At 36.8% G+C, this 24,540-nt stretch overlaps 1 long non-coding RNA gene across 1 annotated transcript; it reads left to right on the forward strand.

The window, feature by feature from the left end:
- The first annotated feature begins 2,315 nt into the window (after positions 1-2,315).
- LOC124179499 lies at positions 2,316-5,584 on the forward strand. The gene is made up of 3 exons (XR_006870066.1): positions 2,316-2,451; positions 5,116-5,174; positions 5,513-5,584. It is a non-coding gene; the product is annotated as an uncharacterized LOC124179499 (long non-coding RNA).
- The last annotated feature ends 18,956 nt before the right edge of the window (positions 5,585-24,540 follow it).

Consider the following 24,540-nt stretch of genomic DNA (forward strand, 5'->3'; position numbering starts at 1 on the left):
GGAGACCATGTTTGGTGATTAAGCAACGCGCTCAGCTGCGTGGGTGGCGTGAGCGGCGTGCGTGACGTCACACTTTCTTCTGGGTCGCGTGATTAGAAAGTGTGCGAGGCTGGTTGCCTCGCGTGATTTGGAAGGCGCGCGACCGACGTGTTGCGTTCACAACGTTGTTGTGAACACTCGTGCTAAAAGAAACTATGACGCAGAACAAGTCAATATAAGCAGCGGCGACAGCAAAAAATTATGGCAATACTTAAATAATAAACTGGGAAGAAACAATAAAGCAGACTATGATGTTAAATATTTAATTTATCAGAATAAAGAAATAACTGATAATAGAGAGATGGCCGATGCTTTTGTTGATTTTTTCAGCAGTATAGGGCCAAACTTAGCTAGTAAAATAAATTTAGATAAAAAGAGCGAAGGTAGGGAATCTGATTTAGTAGAAAACAATTGTAAGTCTATATTCATACGGCCTACAGATCGTGGTGAAATATTTAATACGATTAAAAATTTAAAAGATAAACCAGGTGGTCTAGATGATAATAACAGTAAAGTTTTGAAGACTATAGTACACGTTATTAGCAAACCTCTAGAACATATTTTCAACTTAAGCATAAGCAAAGGTATCTGGCCACGCGCTTTAAAATCTGCAGTCGTTGTACCAATTTACAAAAGTGGAGAACACTGTGAGCCTAGTAACTATCGACCGATATCATTAATATCCAACTCAGCAAAAGTTTTCGAGAAACTAATACATCATCGTTTATCGGACTTTATAACTGAATGTAACGTAATTTCTGAGAGACAATTTGGTTTTTTAAAAAATAGAAGCGCAAGTGATGCTCATGCAGACCTTGTTCAGTATATATATGACAACCTAAACTCTAATAAACGAACAATTATTACGTTTCTGGATTTAGCCAAGGCATTTGACACTGTTAATCACGTCATATTATTAAATAAGCTTGAAAGATATGGTATAAGAGGTGTTGCTAATAACTTGATTAAAGACTACTTAAATAATAGAGTGCAAACAGTGAAATAAAAAGGGTCTTATAGTAAATCTGAGAATGTAAAAATTGGTGTTCCACAAGGAACTATACTGGGCCCACTATCATTCTTAATGTACATTAATGACATTTTTAGAGTTGTAGACAAAAAATACTTACTATCATATGCAGACGACACTGCTGTTCGGTGTTCAGGAGACAAATAGGACGAAGGGCAAAAGGACATGAATAACATGTTAAAGATAGTCAGCAACTGGTTAAATAATAACCAGTTGACACTAAATGTTGATAAAACTGTTCATCTAACTTTTTCCTGTTATAGTGATTCTACTCCAAAGACTATAATTAGTATAAATAATAAAACAATTAAGGCAGTAAATAGCTGTAAGTATCTTGGTATTTACATTGACAGATGTTTGAAGTGGGATATACATATACAGGAGTTAATTAAAAAAGTCAGATACTTCCAATTTCTCGTGTATAAATTAAGTTATTTCATGGAAAAAAATGTTCTGAGAATTCTCTACCATAGACTTTTCGAAAGTACAATTAACTACCCACACGGCACGAAATATGTCAGAAATATTTCCGAAATGTTACAACATTTCAGATTCATTACATAATTTTAGGAATATTTCTGAAATGTTTCTGAAATATGTCAATTGCAATATAACATTCCCAATATTTCGGAAACCTTTCAGAAATATTTCAAATGCAATATAACATTTTTGATATTATAAATATATTTCAGAAATATTTCAAATGCAATATAACATCACCGGTACCTTCGAAACGTTTCAGAAATATTTACGTTTATGTGTGTATACATAAGTATTTTTCATAAAATTTGTCATTTTTCAAATTTTCCATAATGGACACGTGCATAAAATTTTTCAATATTTATACTTTTCATAAAGTTATGGATCTTTAATAATTATATGCATACTGAGCTACGGCCAGTCAAAAAGACCGAAGTGAAGACTTTTTGACTGAATACGAATTGGGCGTTATAATTCTCATTTGTCTTGTTGAATCTACCAATTTTCTCGAACAATATCTCTTAAAGGGACAACACCACTGTGACGGCTTCAAAAAATCGATTTTTTGAAAACCATCTAGAAAAATCTAGATTATGTTTATTAAAATTACCGTCGTACTTATATTAATTCAAATTAACGCACCTTATTTATTCGCGTTTTATCCGCGAGAAAGCGCTGAGAAACCCTATAAAAATATGACATCACGTCGCATACTCGAGCGCGAGTGCTCGAGCGTTGCGCGCCAATTTTTCGCGCATCACCGTTGCGCAGCGTCGTGCACTCTTCCATCCTTTATTCTCGAGCTTTCTTGTTTTTTCGCACCGCGTTTCACAGGTCGTTAGATACCACGGATCTCTTTAGAAAATTACAGGAACCCACGTGGCAAGAAAAGTGGATATTTGGTAAGTAAATGTTTAATTTCCAATAAATGTGTAGAGAATTAGACCAAAAAATATCCTTAGCTACTTGGCATAATTACATATTTACGTGCATATTTGCTATGTACGCGGTTCTGCAGTTTGCTTGCTAAATCGGCTATCCTTGGCCACCACGTGTTGAATGGTATGCAATTGAAATACCGGCTTATGTGCGAACAGAAAGTACTATACTGCTTATAATTTTTTGGCAAGCTGTGAATTAAATAAAATAATTACGATCGTTTACTTCCCAACTATGAAACATCTATAATATTAAATCTTTTTATAGTTTACTCAACAAGGTTATTTCCTAACCGCAGTTGACCTCTCACGAGTGAGTACTCGGTTGCTTTTCCATAGAATTGAAAAAATCATGCTACGTATTTGAAGGATAACTTTTTGTCAGAATAACTTTTCCTTTGGAGAATCATTGTGATCTGGATGAACTAAGAGTGTTTGACCAAATATTTAGAGAAAGTCAAAAATAGTGGAAATTGTGGGTGGAAATTTCTGGTTTTTTTATCATATTTTTTGGTTAACAGATCTTCGTTTATCCAAATCAGAATGATTCACCAAAGAAAAATTCGTCCTGATAATTATCCTTCAAATTGCATAATGATTTTCCCCCTTGATGGAAAATCACACGATACGGCATAAGGGCTATTCCGCGTCAACCGGATCAGTCATCTCTCAGATATTTTTTTAATTTGGCGTGTGGATGTGTAGGGGGAGTTAGATTTTTGTGCCAAAGCGCGAATCTCATAATGCAAAATTCGATTTTTTATTAACAATAACAAATTAGACTCCCATTTTTTTCAAAAATTCATAACTTTGCCAAAAAATTAGATACAATATATTTTTTTTGTTCAAATTACGCGGAAAGCTCCATAGAATTTAAAAAAAAATACGAAATGGTAAAAACAAGTTGTTATCAATTGTTTATTTAACAATTAATTTTTCAAAGATTTTCAAAACAGTGACTGACACGATAAAAATTTTTTTGTAGAATTCTGACATGTTCCTTGAACTGTACTACAACCTGTGAATTAATTCCAGAAAGGTGTTTTTCTTCGTTTTCGAGTAAAAAATCATTAAAGGCGTCGATGCGCATGAAATTGCGGCGCGCCGAGTCTCTACGTAATGGCGGGCGGCCGGTTGCCGTCCACCGCTGCCTCGCGGTGGCGTCGCAGCGTTATTTTAGAGTCATTTTCACGATGTAGGACATGATTGAAGAATCTAAAAAAAATACTGTACCTTCGCAAGGCCTGCTCAAAGCTATAAGTGAAGTTTCAAGAATGTGTTTTTGTTTTAAAATAAGTAGCAAGTTATGTAATTATTATCATTTATGTGCACTCTCATGGTGTGTAACCGTTATTTTGAATCTCTGTAATAAAAAAACGGTAAAAAACACATTCCTGAAACTTCACTTATCGCTTCAAACAGGCCTTGCGAAGATACAGTATTTTTTTCAGATTCTTCAATCATATCCTACATCGTGAAAATGACTCTAAAATAACGCTGCGACGCCACCGCGAGGCAGCGGTGGACGGCAACCGGCCGCCCGCCATTACGTAGAGACTCGGCGCGCCGCAATTTCATGCGCATCGACACCTTTAATGATTTTTTACTCGAAAACGAAGAAAAACATTCTTCTGGAATTAATTCGCAGGTTGCAGTACAGTTCAAGGAACATGTCAGAATTTTACAAAAAATTTTTTATCGTGTCAGTCACTGTTTTAAAAACCTTTGAAAAGTTAATTGTTAAATAAACAATTGATAACAACTTGTTTTTACCATTTCGTATTTTTTTTTAAATTCTATGGAGCTTTCCGCGTAATTTGAAAAAAAAAAATATATTGTATCTAATTTTTTGGCAAAGTTATGAATTTTTGAAAAAAATGGGAGTTTAATTCGTTATTGTTAATAAAAAATCGAATTTTGCATTATGAGATTCGCGCTTTGGCACAAAAATCTAACTCCCCCTACACAATCCACATGCCAAATTAAAAAAATATCTGAGAGATGACTGATCCGGTTGACGCGGAATAGCCCATATTCCGATATTCGTATAGTGTCGCGATTTATTAATAAAGGCTAATTTTAATTTATACTAAATTGTTGATCAATTGAAACTTGAAGATACGCCGAACGTTATCAAACTTCGGTTTACTTTTCACTAGTTAATTACTGATTGAGGCCTGTATATTCAAAACTGTACGTTTTTAACATTTTAACTATAATTATTATAGGATATTATTATGCATTATAATTATTTTTCACGCTATACATATAGGCGTGCCCTAATGAAACACTTAGTGTATCTCACTGGCCCAAATAGAACAAGGCTATTTCATAAAAAGCTGTATAAGGCATGTACAGAGCTCTGTATATACGTCCTATGTCAGCTTCAGTTTTATGCACATTCCTATCATTGTTGATTATAAAATAGCAGAATATACTCTCACAAAACATTCTGCTTATACGTTATTTCAATCTGGCGTATACCACCTTGAGCCTCGTGTAATCTAGTTTTAGTTAGAAAGATATCAGACTAGCGTGGAGACCGCCGATCAGTAATTACATGTTATTTGCTTTGAATCACACTCATGTATTTACAACTAAATCTTGAAACCTCTGTAATAATTGCAGGAAAAGGTTGAGCAGCTGACAGTCAACTGTGTATTCGAAATATACAACATACGTTTTAGGTAAGACTATTATTAACCAATCATTTAGTTTATGTTTGATCAAATGATTGGGTAACCAGCTACCATTCAATTGGCAATCACACTAATCTAATATCAATAGTGGCATTACGTCCATATTTTCAGTGTATATTTTATGTTGAACAACTTAACATTGCAGTCAACTGTATAGTAGACCCTGACAAACATTAGTTCTCAGACTGTTTTCAGAATAAACTTTTATTTTCCTGCACATCAAATGAGAAATTAATGACTGACCTTTTGTTATTCAAAGTTTTATGTTCGCAACATTGAATATTATACTTTATTATTCTTGTATTATTTATGATATTTGATTTCAGAGAATGACACGTAAAAGAAAAAGTAACGACTGCTATTCAGATAGACATAAACGTCAACTCGTTGAACAACAACCTAAATTAAGTATTATTAGAATGAAGCAAGCTATGTCATTTGAACAGACAAACTTATCCGGTCAAGACAATGAAAATACACTCGAGCATTCAGAAACCCAGTCAGGCTCTCAAAATTTTGATGTTACTATTGATGGATCAAATTTTGAAAGTGTACCCTCAAGATCAGAAATACATGATAATGTACATAGTAGCCAAGATAGTGAATATAATTCTGTAATAGGTAGCGACGTTGAAACGAATGTAGATGAGCATGTCGATAAAAATACACCTAGTATTGCAAATATTACAGAAGCCCATGATTTAAATCATTCGGATGATTCAAATCTTGCAAATTGTTCAGGAAGTTCTCAGGAATTATCAAATAACAATAATTCACTGGTTGGCGATTTCCGCCAATGGATAGCAGTTCATAGACCTTCGAGAGATTCTGTTAACGCGTTGTTAGGTATCTTGAGAAAACATACAAACGCAAAATTGCCAAAAGATTACAGAGCACTTCTCAAAACTCCTCGATCTACAGATGTTCACTGTATCGCTGGTGGCCAATATTGGCATAATGGACTGGAAAAAGCAGTCAAATCTATTGTCAAGCATCGAAAGCAAGCTGTACACAATATTGGGAATATTAACTTGATGATAAACGTTGATGGCGCTCCGGTTGGCAAATCGTCACAATATAGTCTTTGGCCAATTTTGTGTTCGGATGATATTTTGAAAAAAGTTTACGTTGTTGGGGCCTTTTTCGGAGAAGGAAAGCCTAACAATGCTAACGAGTTTCTTGACATGTTCATTAACGAAGCAGTGACTTTAATCAATAATGGTCTTCTATTTGATAATCAACAGTTTGATGTCAGAATTCAAGCCTTGATATGCGACGCACCTGCTAAAGCATTTATTTTACAAGTCAAAAATTTTAATGGGTACAACAGTTGTACAAAATGCAATATTGAAGGAGAATATTTAGAGCATACCATGTGTTTTCCATCAGCAGGTAAAAATATAACTCTAAGAACCGATGAAAATTTTAGAAATTATATTTATCAGGACGACTATCAAATTGGAACGACAAATCTTTCTAGAATACCTCACTTAGGATTGGTTACAAATGTTCCACTAGACTACATGCACCTAATATGCTCAGGAATTGTCAAAAAATTGCTTTTGCTCTGGATATGTGGGCCTCTTAGCGTGAGACTATCCGCCTACGACATAAAAAAAATCTCTCGTGCATTAATTAGGCTGAGAAAGTGGGTTCCATCGGATTTTGTGCGAAAACCAAGGTCATTAAAATTTGTCAAGTTGTGGAAAGCGACAGAGTACCGTCAATTTCTTCTGTACTTAGGTCCCATAGTTTTAAAAAATGTATTGAAGAAAAACTTATACGAGCATTTTTTAGTTCTGCATGTGGCGATAACAATTCTGATCAGTCCGATTCTGGCAAAAAATATTTCAAATATAAAGTATGCAGAAGAACTTTTACAATATTTTGTTGAGTCTTTTGGAAATATATATGGACTTAAGCATATGTCCTATAATGTTCATAATTTACTACATCTTGCTGAGGACGTCAGAAAATTTGGTCCCTTAGATGAGTTCAGCGCTTTTAGATTCGAAAATCATATGTCTACGATTATAAAAATGACTCGGAAAGGCGAGAGACCGCTTCAGCAGATAGCTCGGAGACTTGCTGAATACGATTATATATCTACCACTGATACGACGGACGAAGACGTGCATATAAATGTTGGTTTTCACAAACGTCACTTCGAAGGTCCTTTAATTGGTGATTCAAAAAAATGCAAACAGTATAAGGTTCTGCGTCAGAATTCTTATTCCATTAATTGTAATAATTCTACAAATGATTGTTGCATGCTTAAAGACGGAACAATGGTAAAATGTGTAAATTTTGTAAAGTACAAAAACACATCATATGTTATCGGTTACGAACTGGTTCGATTTGAAAATGTATATTCACTACCTTGTGAATCCAAGACATTTGACATCCAAACTGTAAAGAAAGATGCTAACCTTAAGTCATGGCCATGCGCTAATATATGTCTCAAGCTGATGAAGATACCTTTGGATTGTGTAACATCTCGCAATGAAGAAATAGCTATGTTTCCAGTACTTCACACAGCTAGTAATCTCTGAGCAGAACAAACTGCACATTTTGTAAGCAACATGCATTCTCATGCATTTTTATGTACATGAAATTTCAGTTGGTTTAGAAATTATTGATTTCTTGAAATGAATGCACCAGCTTTTCTTATTAACCACGATCTTCAGTTGAATTTTCTAAGACCAGCTAATACTAAACAATATTAATTTGCTTTGTATATTCTCTGTACAAAATATTTTAATATATTTCTGGCCGTGTGGCTAGAGATGTTCTAAATTCATATCAATTTATATCCTGCAAACTGTATATCTATATCGTGACTTCACTGCAACAATTTCTTATTTTAGATCGTTTTCAATACCCCGAAGAATCATGAATTTCAATATAGTCGAGTTTCATGATGGTCTGCACGTGATTCCGTTTAGCTGGTTGACCGATGATAATAAGACAGCTTATTGGCCTCCTTATGAGGATCCGATAAAAATGTGTAGAGCGGTGGTGAATATGGAGACCCCGGTCAAGGACAAGTGGGAGCTGTTCAAGGTGTTGGCCATACTCGGAAGTGCAGGTATTTACTATTCTGATCAAAGGTAACGTTAGGAACAACTGTTGTCTACAAGCATATTTTTTAGTGCATGTCCGTCATCACACTAATTTTAGCATGCAAAGTAAACGATAATAAAAAATAATCATTTACTAAAAATAATTTGTACATTGTGATCCTTTTTACATATTGGTTGATCTGAAATTATAAATCTGATAATTTTATCTTTGATTATGTGTTTGCCCAGCTGTTAAGTATGAACTACATTAAGGGGAGACTTCGGTAAAATAAGAAAGTCTCACATTTTTTGATCAATTTGATTGAAATTTGGACCATTTATTTACATAGCAATCCTAAAACTGGAATCTGGTCTAAGTTTCTGCTCAATATAGGTGAAGTAATTTGACAGTTATGCATTTCTTCCGAGATTCCTCGAAACATTCCTTGCTCATTAGGCTTCATCGTAGAAGGTTGAAGTTGGTTGTCGATACACTTTCTACCATAGACTAAAAATTGGTAGAAGAAATTTTTGATTAGAGTTTTTCAAGTCATTTAGGCTATTACTTAAACAGTTTGAATTTTTATTTACTACAATTGTTGGTGCACGGTAGGCTGGGAAATGAGTTATATTCACCGGAGCTCAAATTCCTTTCACCAATTTCAGGACAATATACCTAATTGTGAAAATATTTCTGCTAAAGGGCAAAATGATTCGATGAAATCTAATGCGCAAGGAATTTTTTGCAGCGGTGGGCAAAATCTTCGAACGGTTTCTTGCGCATATATTTTCATCGCAGGAGGTTGGAATTTTATTTCAAGGCTTATACTAACATTATCTAAAAATTTATCGAAGGATTTTTTTGTTTTTTTGTCCAAAATTTGACTGAAGTCTCCCCTAATTAGATATGTGACACAAAAAGTAATTGTAAAGCAACTGCTTAGTCAAAACGGTATACTACTGGAATCACTCTTAGGTTTCCTATCCTGGAATCAACATAATGAATTGTCAGTTTCATAAATTATCCAGTATCAGATTTTTGGTTCTAGATTTCCTTATAGTAAATTCAAAGACGTTCTCATCGTATATATAATTCATAGTTTGATTATACAATGATGGTTACGCAATCTATTTTGTGTTAATGGTGATGTATGTAGATATGATGTGAATAATGTATTAATTATATCAATTGTCTATTATTTGGTTTCATACAGATAATTATCCTGACGCAACACAAAAACTGAAGCTCATGCAGGATGCTTCCGATTTAGAGAATTTTGCAACGGAAGAGAGTTTGAAAAAGTCGAGATCTAAGCGCCATCGAATATTGCCTATCTCTCCGGAGACATCTGAGGATGAGGAAGTGGCTGTGCCTAAGCCGACAGAAGACGCAGCCAACAACAATAAGAAAAAAGCTACATGTGGAAATGGGGAAAAAACGATGAACTTGCCAATAAAACCGGTTGATTTTGTTACTATCACAGAAGCAAGAAGAATTGATAATGTTGAGGCGCAGGTTACAAATCATTTGCCATCCAAGGTGGATGGTCATTGAATTAAGATTATGTTACGAATTAAATAGCTTCTTCAATTAAATTTGTTTTGTAAAGAGCATGCCCTGTATTCCAGGTACCCTCTATTATTGAACAGGTTAGATTAGTTTTGTGTAGATTCGATTTTCCACAGTCTCTCTGTAGTTTCTTAGTTGCAAAAGGTTTCCTACGTATATCTATATTTCCATTACAGACCATAAATATCTTTTCTAAGACTTAAACTATCATAATCTATAAACTTGTGGAGTCCCCTGTCAAAGATTTATATTTTATTTGCAGATATTGTCCAGTCGAATATATGTTCACCCAAATTTATATAAATACGATTTGTTCGTTTCAGACTTCCATAGAGAGCTACTAATCACTATTAGCAAAATTTACCACACGACCCAAGAGGTCGAAAAACGACTCAAGGTCATCGAAGATTCACTAAAAGCAAAGGAGTTACACCTTCCAGGGGCTCAAAATAATGGTCATGGTGCGGACGGAGACGCACTTGAAGCTATGTTGCCATTGGGGACTCTTCTAGAATTCGATGAATTCGATAATAAATTGCGAGAAAAGGAATTTGCATCACGAGTGGTAAGAGAATCTGTTATCATTTGGAAATTGTACTCGTTTTACAAAATTAGTCCTGCACAAATAATTGTGTTTCAGGAACGAAAATGCCCAAATAGTTTGAAAAATTGCCAGCAATACCTGCTTTGACGGGTTTCATTCCTTATCAAATTCAGTACACCACTTCGTTCATCTTTTGTCAATTTTATAAAACCCTCAAAACCTTTTTAGATCCTGTGAAATCTCCTGAAATTATTTGAGATCATTTGAGGGCCGTTGAAATCTCTTTGTATCTTCAAAAATCTTTTTTTGCAACCTTCTGAAATCTGATGTTTCTTGAAATTTGTTGAAATCTTTTTTAATCGTAAAATTCCAAAATTGATGAGTTGATACAACCCATTGTCTTGCACATTATTGGCTCTAGAATTTCGCTAATTTGAAATCAAAGTGACAAATGCAAAATGTATGCAATTAAATTCATGGTATATATGATCAAATATGTAGCATACAGTGTTGATTTAATATACAATAATCTTCCACTAATGATGGAAAATTTTAAACTATCATAACCGTTCTCCATCTGAGTGCAATGAAGAATATACGTATAAATACGGTAAATTCTAGTGCTTGGCGTTCCCTAGCTAACATCCAGCAGGTACAACAGTCAACAACTAAACAAACTATTTCATATTTCAGGTTAAGATAGATAATGGCGTTTCAAAAGAAAAATTGTGTGCAACAGTAAGCGATTTTATAATTATGATACATCGTCTGTGCACGGCTTGTATGTATTGTAACGTTTCGCGGTTATGGGGTCCGAAGGACTAAAGCCCCTCACTATATAAACCTGTATTCAATATTCCAGACCTATAATTCTATAGTATAGATTATATCATTTATTGGATTGTTCTATATTCAATGAAAAGATTTAGAAGGCACCAAGACTTTCATTTGAGAAGTATTACAGATTAGGAGTATAAAGAATATTTGATTGAACAAGAATATTGATTAAATCCTGAATCCTAATTAATCCAATTAATTCGGTCATTTGCATCGGATATACAGATACAGGGTTTCTACTTCACCCGAAAATCAATGAAATCGGGGTAGTCAGGGAATTTAACTGAAACATATACCTACATTGTGAAAAACAGCAACTATGCTGCACATTTTGTACAGTGCGCGAGTAATAATCATTTGTACACAGCAATAATTGTTGATACATACTGAGGCTCACATGAATAAAAATTTGTAACGAAGTAAATTGGGATTAAAATATTTTTGAACAAAGTTTTACGGCTATAATCATCAAACAAATTAGAGAAGTTTTTTATACTTCTGAAAATTTCACGAAATTTCTGTTTTAGGTTAGACTAGACACCCTGTATAATCGGCAAGAGCTTTATTCTGGTTAATCACATACTGATCAAAATAATGATTACATATATTGCCCCTCGACAAACTAAATTCTCCACTCATATTATACTAAATTAATAGCACGCAATTATAACTCTTATTATGTTCTATTTTGTCCTGGATTACCTATCTGCACGCATTAATACAATTCATTTCAAAACATTTTAACTGTATAAATTTATATACTAGTTGCTAATCTAAATGGTGAGGGAATCCTATAGTGAAAATGTAAGGTGACAATGGGAATTGTTGTGATTTTTCTATTTGGCTTGCAATATTTTTTTGACTAGTGCATAATTTACAATCACTATAATATGTGGTATGAAATAATTTACTGTATTTTCTCAATATATGTTTTTAGGTACACTTTATGAAAACTCTTGGCGGAAAAGACACCCATGATTTTTTATTCAATGCCTTGAAACGCTGCCTCAGTAATTCCGTTGCCAAAGAGTACAGTATGGATGGCAAAAAAAAAAAGAAACAGCTGAGACCGACATATTTTTTGAGAACCATCCTCAGTGAGAATTTGCGCTATATGTTGGAATAATATAATTGTTTCAAAAAAATATAGCTCTCAACTGAAAATTATTATTTTCTCCAGAAGCTGCAAAGATGCATAGGGCTGAATCTGATGAAGATCTCTCCATAAAAATTATAAGCTCCTGGCTCGCTGGAGCCAAATTGAGATTCGACACAGAAACGTACGACAAATAAAAAATCTTCTTTACTGTGAACGACTACCTAAGCATATGTTGAAGGGTATAATTCAAACCTGGGATTTTTTTTTTTTTGCACAGCGCCAAACTGGGAGTGATTGAACCAGAACAAGAACAACGTGCGGATTGAGAGTATATGACAAAACGTAACATTTCTTCGTAAATATGGTGTATAGCAAAAGACTGCCCTGTATCAGCTTAATTATTATAACTTATATTTTCATATGCATTATTGATTTAAAAATAATTTAATTATTATAATATTATAATAATAAGTTTAAATCGAGAAAAAACTATACTTATTTTCAAGTATATTTCAAAAAAAGCGTTCGGTTCACGACTTTACATTTCGTACTATACGTGCTTAACGTATATTCTTCTATAATAATTAAGCTGATACAGGGCAGTCTTTTGCTATACACCATATTTACTAGTATAGTAGTAACTATACGTAGTAACATTTACTACGTGTATTACGTAACATTTCTTCGTAAATATTATGTAGAGCAAAAGACTGCCCTATATCAGCTTAATTATTATAGCCTATATTTTCATATGCATTATTGTTTCCAAAATAATATAAACATAATAATATAATAATAAGTTTATATTGAGAAAAAGACTGTACTTACTTTTACGTATATTTCGAAAGAAGCCTTTGGTTCACGACTTTACATTTCGTACTACGCACTAGTATAGTATGTGTAGTAACATTTACTACGTGTATTACGTAACATTTCTTTGTAAATATTGTGTAAAGCAAAAAACTGCCCTATATCAGCTTAATTATTGAAACCTATATTTTCATATACATTATTGTTCCCAAAATGATATAATTATAATAATATAACGATAAGTTTATATTGAGAAAAAGACTATACTTACCTTCATGTATATTTCAAAAGAAGCCTTTGATTCACGACTTAATATGGACATGAGTCTGTACGATTTTATAATGTATTTGAAAATAAATAACTTTGTAAGATACCTATATAATTAATCATTTTACGCAGATTCAGGACTTTCTTTATTACCTGAAAGATTTTTGAAACGTATTGTGGAATATATCAGAAATATTTTCACTATATCTTTCGGAAATGTTTGAGCAATATATCAGTCACCATTTTCAGATATATCGCTGAAAAATTTCTGAAATATATCGCGGAAATATTTCTGACATATGACCGAAATGTTTCTGACATATTTTTGACATATGTCAGCTATAAAACGTTAGTTATATATGCGGACATGGACATATTTCTGACATATTTCTGAAATGTTGCAATGGAATATAAAATGTTTCTGATGAGACATTTCTGAAACATTTCTGAAATATATCGCGGAAATATTTCTGACATATTACCGAAATGTTCCTGACATATTTCTGACATATGTCAGCTATAAAACGTTAGTTATATATGCGGACATGGACATATTTCTGACATATTTCTGAAATGTTGCAATGGAATATAACATGTTTCTGATGAGACATTTCTGAAACATTTCTGAAACATATTGTGCTGTGTGGGTATGGTATCATAGCGTGAGGTGGAGCATATAATAATTCAATTAAGCCACTTTTTAGCTTACAAAAAAGAATATTAAAGAAAATAAGAGTAGATGATAAAATAATACTGAACATCAAACAACATTTCGTCTTAAATAGTTTAACAAAATACTTTAATTTTTGTAAGCAAAAATACAATAACTACGACGGTAGATCGAGACATAAGTTAATACAAGGACCCAAAGTCACTAAAACTAAGTTCTGCAGCAGTCCTTTACACACTGCAATTAAATTTTTCAATCTGTTACCAAATGAAATAAAGAATTCACCTATATTGACCAATTCAATTACATACAAATCGAAAAAATGGTTAATCGGCCACCCTGAGCATCTATCAAGGCTTTAGTAGAATATATCCGTCTTTCACTTTATTTGTAAAATTTAATACTCGAATTATTTAAAAATCTTATAAAACATGAACTAATGGCACTTCCATGCTTTTCGCTCAATTAAATGTACAAATTGTATGATTTTTCTTAATTTTAAAATTAAATTTATAATTGTTGAACTGACATTTATGTTAGATTATATGCCTTTTCACTCTTCCCGAGCCTATGCACAGGGAACTTTGAGTTACCTCTATAGGACTATAAATGTACTTTGTATATTACTTCTGTATATTATGTATATTTATATTTTCTTGGGAATAAATAAATAAATAAATAAAAATAAATAAATACATACAATACATAATATGGCGGTTGGTGAACAATACCAAAATAATATAATATAAAATAATACAAAAATTAAAATAAAATAAAAAAATAAAAATAGAAATAGAAATAGACACAAGCCGAATGAAAAGCGTACATACAGAGAGGGCAGCCACATTCTGCGCGCATAATACATCATACAGCATTCATCATACATCATACAATACATCTGTCGATTTCAATAATTTCACAAACGTCACCCTCGCTGCACACGCTCAGCCTCTTCCGCTCGCAGATATTCTAGCAGGCCAATACGAAACACCGGCAGAGTGGACGCTAATGTGATTGACGGAGGTAAAGAGTTCCAAAAGTTAACGCCAACATACGCAAAAGACTTTTGATACGTCACCGTACGAGCCGATGGTAGGACAAGAGTGTCATTTCGCGACGGGTTACGACGACGTGATGCATACTGACTTGGCTGAAAACAGTCGAATAGGCCAGGAAGCCCTTCATGTATGGCCTTATAGAAAATGCAACCAATAATGTACAATCGGCGATCGCGCATGGTGAGCCAGCCGAGCCTTCGTCGAAAGTCAGATATGTGCACAAACCGCGTTTGACGAAAAACATAGCGCACACAATTGTTGAGCGCAACAGAAATTTTCCTATCTAGGCCTTCAGAAAGGTTAGTGAACACTCCTGCACAGTAGTCACTTATCGGTAGGACAAGAAACGCGACCAGGTGCCTCTTAAGCGCAACATCCACGTCATAGGTTGTCATCCTCAACCGATATAGAGTAGACGCGCTACGTTTACACACTTCAGTAATGTGTTTCGTCCACGACAGTGTTCTAACTATTATAACTCCAAGATACCTAAAACTGGTTACAAAATCAATAGGAGGGAGCTGCGTTGCACAGACCACGTTTACATATTTAGAGCTGCCAATAACCATGGCTTTAGTTTTATCTACATTCAGTCTAAAACGGTTCTCTACACTCCATAACCAGATACTCAAAATATCAGCATAAACCAAGGCTAATGTTTCGTTCACTTTAGACGGCAAGCAACTGAGATATATCACAAGATCATCTGCGTAAAGCAGATGGCGACATCGCGAGAGGCAATGGGAGAGATCGTTTATAAAAAGTGAAAATAAACTGCCTTGCGGTACACCTGTCGGGAGAGGACGTACCCACGAGGTCGTATCACTAGAATCGCGAACCACTTGCATACGGTCAGATAGGTATGAGTTGAACCACTCAAGTACATTGTCAGATAGTCCAAAAGCTCGCAGCTTCGGCAGAAGCAGCGCATGGTTTACTATAGCAAATGCTTTAGAGAAGTGTAAAAACACCACCAAAGTAACCATGCGATCATCAATCGCAATCCTACAGTCATCCACCAAATGCAAGACGGCTGATTGCGTTCTCATACCCTCACGAAATCCAGTCTGACGTGGATCGAGATAATTACCGCGCGCAAGATGCACCGCGAGTTGATCATATACTATCCGTTCAAGCACTTTAGAGAGCGAGCAGAGAAGCGATATTGGCCTAAAATCTGCCGGGCCAGTGGGATCGCAAACCTTCGCTATAGGCACGACAATTGAGGATTTTCACAACAAAGGAACCGATGCCGTTGTTAGTAGAGAGTTCGGAAAATATACAATCAGCGGCATCAGTACATCTTTCAATGTCTTAAACGCCTGTATCGGAAGGTTATCAGGGCCACATGCACGAGTTGTAATACGTGACAGCGCACTGTTGACGCATCTGTTCGTGATCGGTGAGAAGATGAAGGATTCTATCTGCCTCTCGGCAAGGTTCTGTACCACTAGGCAATCATACCGCACAGTCACAGTACTAGACAGAAAGGGTTCATTGAGATCATCGACAGTGATCCGACTAGGTGAAGCAGCCGGTGGTTTTTTACACTTGTCAAGAACAAGGTTCTCCATCTCACGCCAAAACGATCGCGCACCACTACAAGTATTGAACCGCTCTTGTATGTAAGTAGTCTTGGCAGCTGCTAAAGCACGCTTCGCATCTCTACGGTACGCGACATATTTGGCAAAAACTTTCACACTGCAAGATCTCTCAAAGGACCGGTAACAGGCATTGCGCTTTTTCATCAGACTTCTGATATCTAGCGATATCCAAGACGCGGGTGATCGCCGCAAAGTAAATTCCCTGACAGGAACAGCACATTCCAGTACCTTATTCATAAGGTTATTGGATATTGACAACCGTTCATCCTTTGAGGGCAGCAACGCAAACTGTGAGAAGTCAAACGTAGATAAGGCAGTAGAAGCAGCATCAAAATCGACACGATCCCACGGCCGGTATCGAATAACACGCGCCTCTTGCTTGGGCACACCATACCTGACAGCAGCGTATATGAGATCATGCCCTGAGAGAAATGGACCCGACGATTGACCCCAGGACTCAAGAAGATTAATATTGTTAGTAGCGCATATATCGAGCCAGGTATCAGAGGTGACAGTATGATAAGTGGGCTGCATTGGCACGATATCATACCCCTGCGACGCAAAAAATTCACTGAGGTGAATCGAGTCATAAGCTGCAGATGTCAGATCCGCATTGAAGTCACCAAGAACACACGAAAATTTATATCGAGATTGTTGCCGAACAAGTTCATCCTCAAACGTATCGAGACGACCAACTTTAGGAGCTCTATATACGACCGCGAATAGAAACTTCATTCCAGCATCAGCGCTAACTTCTATTAGAAGGTATTCAGGATGTCCATACTCTGGAAGAGCAGTGGACGTAGCAACCGTTGCAGAGCAAAGCTTCTGGTGCACAAAGAAGGCAACGCCACCCCCATGTCGCCGTCGACGATCAACCCTGTGCAGCCTGTAAGATGGTAACATAACCTGTACGTCCAATACCCGGTCCTTGAGCCAGGTTTCGGAGACAGCAATCACGCGGTATGAGTTTAGCCGAAAGAACTCGCGAAATTGATCAATGTGGGCAGGCAGCGACTGGGCATTAGGGCAGCAGACATTAAGGAGCTCCGGGCGGGTCAGTTAGCGCTTAGGTTTGAGAACAGTCGCAGATGTGAGTCATTGTAGGGCTCGGGTTAGGGCAGACAAGTCGGAAGAAGGTTGCAAGCGTAACGGTTTGATCTCCGGTCCAGGCCGAACAAACAATGCAGCATCAGTTATCCACACAGACCTCAGGCTCAGCGACGGGAATTTCTTCAAGATCTGACTCCGATATCGGTGAAGTTGCACAGGATGCCTTTTGTTAATATAAACCTTTCGGTCCGAGAAGGCGACATCAATTTCTGCAGCTCGGAGTTGAGGCTTGAGCTTCTTAGCCGCAATTACTTGATCGCACCAGGCAGGAGACCCAAGGATTAACAGAAGAGGATGCGCAGTAAAGGCAGGAGGAGAGCCAGAAGCAGTTGCATCCAAACGCAAGGTTGAAGCACCGGGGGCACTCTGAGCTCTGTAGCGGCCCATTCGTTCGAAGCGGATTATGGCATCAGGAGGCAGCTGTATATTAAGAGCCGCTAGCAGTTTGGTCAATATTTCATCTGGACGCTCGCGATCACCACCATCTGGAATCCCTGTAATAATTGGGTGGTTCGCAACTTCATTGCATGCTACCCGCAACAACATCGCCTCATTAGCAGGCGCCAGCACACCAGTCTGCCTGATGGCAAGCTTGCTTCCAATTTCACTAATCCCCGCCGAATGGCGAGACGCTACCTCAGCCAGCGAATCAACATCTTTCTTTACCTCTGTTACGGTGGCATTGACAGTTTCGAGACCTGATTTGAGAGCTATATTATCGGCTAGCATGCTGTCAAATTTTCCTCGAAGATTCTAGACAACCGTTACGAGCGTGCTGACCTTGGCCGCTGTGGCTTCAAACGCACCAAGGCAAGTGTTCGTAGTCACGAGTGAAGTTGAAATTTTTTGAATTTCTGGTCCAATAGCGGTTGTCTCATCTCTCGTACAAATAGGGCAGCAGCTACGAACACGATCTGTCGCAGCCCTGCTAGTTTCGACTTGAAACCGTATTTTGAGACAGATAGCATGAAATGAATGTTTACATTTGTCGCCTGTGGTAATGGCACTACCAGGGACATCTATAGAAGCGTAGCACAAAGCACAGTTTGGAGGAGCCATACTATCAGCAAGTCGGTATCACAGATTGGTATAAATAGATGTTCATAGATAACACGAAGGTAATCCCACAACAGTCAACAGTCAACAAAGGCTGCGTTCAACCTCACTAGTCTGACACTGACACTGACAGCTCCAGAAAGAAACAACAAAGTCAAACCGTCCGTGAAATTTTAACGGGTTATAATGCACTGTGAGTCTCAATTATTTATTATCCGCACTACAAGACGCAAAGAGTTTTATACCACCTAAGAGCTGGCACAGCGCGAACCGACCAATACTAGACAGACCGAACTCACAAAGATAAACTCAAAAAACGGCCAGAAACTGTGACTAGCGATAACGGGTACACGTTGTTCACCTCACCTTACAGAGAGAGAAAGAGAGAGAGAGAGAGAGAATGGAATAGAATCGAACGAATTTTATTATACCAGGGTAGTGAACCCAGAAGTATAAATTAACAGACCAATAGCATAGAATTACAAATTTTAAACGTAAAATAAACCAAAATCTAATGTACTTAAAAATTAACTTAAATCTAATGTACAAGCGAGTAAGTAGGTAGAGTACGGACGAGATTACAGAAGAGCTTATTTATTAATTAATATTACTAAGACTAAAAGAAAACTGAGAAATGAAGGAAAAGAAAAGAAAAGAAAGCTAATGTCCTTGAATAATGTGTTTGAAAACAAGAGCCCTAAAAGTACCGATTGACGTTGCGTCACGTATAGCGGGAGAAAGAGAATTCCAGAATCTAGTGGCAGAGACCAACGTCGATTTCTGGTATGCTGGAGTCCTACATGACGGTATGGCAAGGTCGGAGGGAGGTGCTCGGGACAAGTGAGCCCGCGTGGATTCGGCGGAGCGTAGCTTCAATTGGGCCGCGAAGCATGGAGGAACACCCAACTTCAGGGCGCGAAACATGAAAAGACCGAGGAAATAATGCCGACTTTAAAATAATGACAATTTAACTTGCTCATAGTAGGGCGTAATGTGTTCGCATTTGCGCACGTTAAAAACGTTACATGACTAGAGTAGTCTAAAGCGACACCATGAATTACAACTCTTGGAAGTGTGGAAAAATCAATACTGGAGATGTAAGCTTGACTACCAAAAATAATCAGCTTAGTTTCATCAGGATTCAGTTTAATCAAGTTCCGTTGTGCCCACTCCAAAACACGTAACGCATCCTCAGAAAGCTTGAGTATATGTTCATGTAATTTATTGAGCGGGCAGTGTAGATAGATACGAGTATCATCTGCGTATATTCCATGTCTGGAATAAGTCAAAACTTGTGAAAGATCGTTGATAAAGATCGCAAACAACAAAGGCCCAAGTACACTTCCCTGAGGAACGCCTACAAAAGTTTCAACAGGTTCAGAATAGGTACCATTCTCATTTTTAACTACTTGAGTTCTGCCCGATAAATAATCAGCAAGCCATCTGATGACGCGATCAGAGCAGTTTAATGCACGTAATTTTCGTGAGAGTAGTTGTGAGAAACAGTATCAAAGGCTTTTGAGAAATCAAATAATATCATTGGTGTGAGCTCGCCCTGTTCAATACCCATTCTGACTGCTTCTAGGAATCGAAAGAGAGAGAGAGAGAGTGAGGGAGAGGGACAGGGAGACGGAGAGGGAGAGGGAGAGGGAGAGGGAGAGGGAGAGGGAGAGGGAGAGGGAGAGGGAGAGGGAGAGGGAGAGGGAGAGGGAGAGGGAGAGGGAGAGGGAGAGGGAGAGGGAGAGGGAGAGGGAGAGGGAGAGGGAGAGGGAGATAGATAGATAGATATTTTATTATGCCCTAGAATACTTTGGGGCAAGAAAAAAATTACGTATAAAATATTAATAATATACACAAGTATAAAAGTAAAATAAAATTAAATAAAATAAAATAAAATATAATATACAATAAAATAAAATAAAATAAAATAAAATAAAATAAAATATTATACAAAATATAAAGTAATAAATTTTAGTTACAATAAAGTAAAGTGAGTAGATTAAATGAAAAACACAATCAAATAAGCGAAATAAAATAAAACAAAATAAAATAAACTAGCACCACGCAATACTATAACTTAGGTAGTATAAAGATAGTTTAATTAATTGAGCTAGCTAGGGCAGAAACCTCATTAGATAAGAAGTACTCATACACCTTAGCCTTGAAAACAGCACATGAGGACGAGGAAGTAATGTCAGGAGGAAGAGAATGCCATAGGTAAACAGCAGTGAGATGGAAGGAGTTGCGGTAAATGCAAGTTCTATGTAGCGGAATATGAAAAGTATTAGCCATGCCCAGACGTGACGAATGACGAGTATAATCATGATGTAAGGGAAATAGTTCACGTAAGTACGACGGAGCATGGTTATGCAGAATATTATAAGTAACTATAGCTACAAAGTACTTCCTCCTGTTTGAGACTGACAACCACTTCAACCGTAATCGATACGGGGTGATATGTACATCACCACGTAGATCAAAAATGAATCGTATCGCACTGTTTACTAATCGCTGAAGTTTTAAGTCAAGCTCGTTTGACAAATCATTATAAACAACACAACAATAGTCGAGTAAAGGAAAAATTAGAGTAGAGACTAATTTTATGCGAAGTTCAGTTGACAGCGAGTTCTTGTGATATTTTAATCTGTGAAGTGTGAAATTCACTTTGCGAGATATTGTTGTTACATGACTAGCCCAAGAAAGATTTGCTTGCAATATAACTCCCAGATTACGAGCCTCTAGTACATAAGGTATAGAGGTCTGATTAATTGCCATGACCGGCAATAGTTTAAAGTCGATGGACTGAACGTTTGCTCCACTACCACAAATCATTACTGAAGACTTCGCTAAATTTAATTTAAGGCTATTTTCATTCGAATACTCAGATATCTGGTTGATGTCATACAGTATCTTAGCTAACCCTACATTGAGCTCTGACCGGTGACAGCTCAAGTAGATTTGGGTATCATCAGCAAACACTATGTGGTCGGAATACTTGAGAGAAGCACCTATGTCGTTGATGAAGATAGAAAACAATAAGGGTCCTAATACTGAGCCTTGTGGAACACCGGATGTGATAGGAAGCCAGTTTGAAATGTTTGTCTTATCTATGACAGTCTGAGTTCTACCAGTGAGATAGGAGTAAACCCAGCTCAGAGACGATTCGGAAAAACCAATGTCACAGAGCTTTTTCAGCAGAATGGAATGAGAGACCGTGTCAAAGGCTTTGCTGAAGTCAAAGAGAACTAAAATAGTGACACGTCCATCATCAGCAGACTTTCTAATGTCATGGCAAAGGCGAAGCAAGGCTGTCTGTGTACTGTGAGCTGTGCGATACCCTGATTGGCGAGAATCCAAAATATTATAGTAAGTAAGATATTTAATGATCTGGTTATGAGCAATCTTTTCATAGATTTTGGAGAGTTCGCACAAGTTCGCAATTGGTCGAGTATCTGAAGGAGACAAAGGTGTATTTTGTTTTGACAAAGGTCTAATAAATGATCGTTTCCAACTCGCCGGAAAGAACGAGTTGTCAAAGCAGGAATTGAACAATTTCTGCAAGAAAGGAACCAGCAATGGAGCTGCTTTTTTGATAATGAAAGACGAAATACCGTCAGGTCCCGTCGAATGAGAATCAGAGATATAGGACATAATTAATCGGAGTACATCATTCTCCGTTACATGCTCAAACTGAAACAGATGATTCGAGATATCAACATGGCTTTTAATTGACTGCAATTCACCTTTAGAACAAGCTGGCAAGGAACTAGAGATTGAGGAATAATAAGAGTTCAGTTGATCTGGCGTGAAAAAATTAAGAGGGGAGGTTGACGATGTTTTAACTAGTCCAAGGGTCGCAAGCTCCTTCCACAGTTTGTTAACATTGTTAACATTGGCTAGTCTGGTAAAGTTGTACTCACTTTTCACACGTTCCAACTCAGACGTCAACTCGTCTCTGAATTTCCGATAAATTGCATACCCTAATAGGCTATTAGCCCTTTTTGCTTGTTTATAAAGGGCGTTGCGTTTTCTAATGCGCAATTTTAATTCTGGTGTGAGCCATGGTGCAATAGGCTTGCGTACAATAAAATTTTTGAAAGGAGCATGAATGTCAAGAGCTAAAAGTAAGATACCTTCTAAGGCCTTAAGAAACACGTTAATATCGTCAGAGATTGAGGAATTTGTGGGTACAAGCTCTACTATCTTAACAAGAGATAATTCCACAGTTGTATTGAATGCACTAACGTCAAAATTCTTGAAGTTGCGGCGAACTATCATTTGGTCAGGATTCTGCGGTGTAATAAAGGCATACGAGAGTTCAAGAAGGTCATGCCCTGCAATAAATGGTGTTTCAGACTTTGTGAAGGCAATGTTTTTGTCACTGCTATCAATAATTATAACATCAATAAGCGTATCGGACGTGGATGTATGATGCGTCGCTTGGGATTCAACCAGGTATAATGATAGAGAAGAAACCATCTCACTAAGATATCTAGATTCAACAGAGTTAGACAAAAGATCACAATTCAGATCACCAGCAATAATGATATTTTTGAAGGAATGACTAAACTCGCAGAAAGTGTTTATATAGTCAGTGAATAGTTTACTTTTGGGTGGCCTGTACATGGACGTGAATAATATAGAGTCCTGGTTAGGATAGTGTATGTCAAGCAGGAGAAACTCAGGTTGATTAGAATACAAACAGGGTGAAGCTGCTAATAGATTGGCTTTCAATGACTCATGAATATAACACGCAACACCTCCACATCCCTTTCCTATTCTATCATGACGAATAATAAAATAGTTCGGAATCTTAACAAGATCGTTAGAAATTTCAGGCTTGAGCCATGTTTCAGATATAGAAATAACGTGATAAAAATGTTCGCTAAGATATGATTTGATATAGTCAATGTGGCCCAATAGCGAGTTTGCATTAAATTGACAGATTTTCAAAGACGTAGCACTATCATGCAATCTCGCTGCTTTTCGAGAGTTCCGTACACGATTTAGTCAACCTAATTTGTCTAGATCAGCCTCAGAGGTGATGCGAATAGGCTGAGACCCATCTTCCTTACGTGCATAGATCTGACCCTCCCTAGACCATACATATTTCCAATTTCTGTCAGACGCGATCTTTTTAGTTTTGCGCAACAAATTATAAGTGTTTGGGTGCAGAAACTCGTTGACAAAAATATTGCCACGCTTATCACATGCAAAAACATCACTAACCGCTAATACGCCGTGCGAACGCTTTTTCCTTATAATATGGCTACTGATCTGTGAGGATTTAAAGAAGACAATAAATGATTTTGATGCCTCACTAGTGTTAACCCGCTCAGGATTTTGACTCGAAGGAGCTCTGCGGGTGATTAGACGAATGTCGAGTATGTCAGAAGCGAGTTCAGGGACACCAAGCACAGTCAGAACTTTAGTAACGACTTCTGATGGATTATCAGTAACTGTAAATGGTATACCAGCAATGGTGATCTGGGCAGAGGAGTTGACAGGTGTATTGGTTAATGAATCTCGTAAGGAATCAATTTCCCTAGTAAGTAACACGTTGCTGGCCTCTAATTGTGCTATTCTGTCACCTTGATCACTCACTGTTTTAACAATATTTTCGATAGCATTAAGCTTAGATGCCATATTAGAGTTAAATGTATT

The sequence above is a fragment of the Neodiprion fabricii genome, chromosome 4 (assembly GCF_021155785.1).
Source record: "Neodiprion fabricii isolate iyNeoFabr1 chromosome 4, iyNeoFabr1.1, whole genome shotgun sequence".
In the NCBI taxonomy this organism is placed as follows: Eukaryota; Metazoa; Arthropoda; class Insecta; order Hymenoptera; family Diprionidae; genus Neodiprion; species Neodiprion fabricii.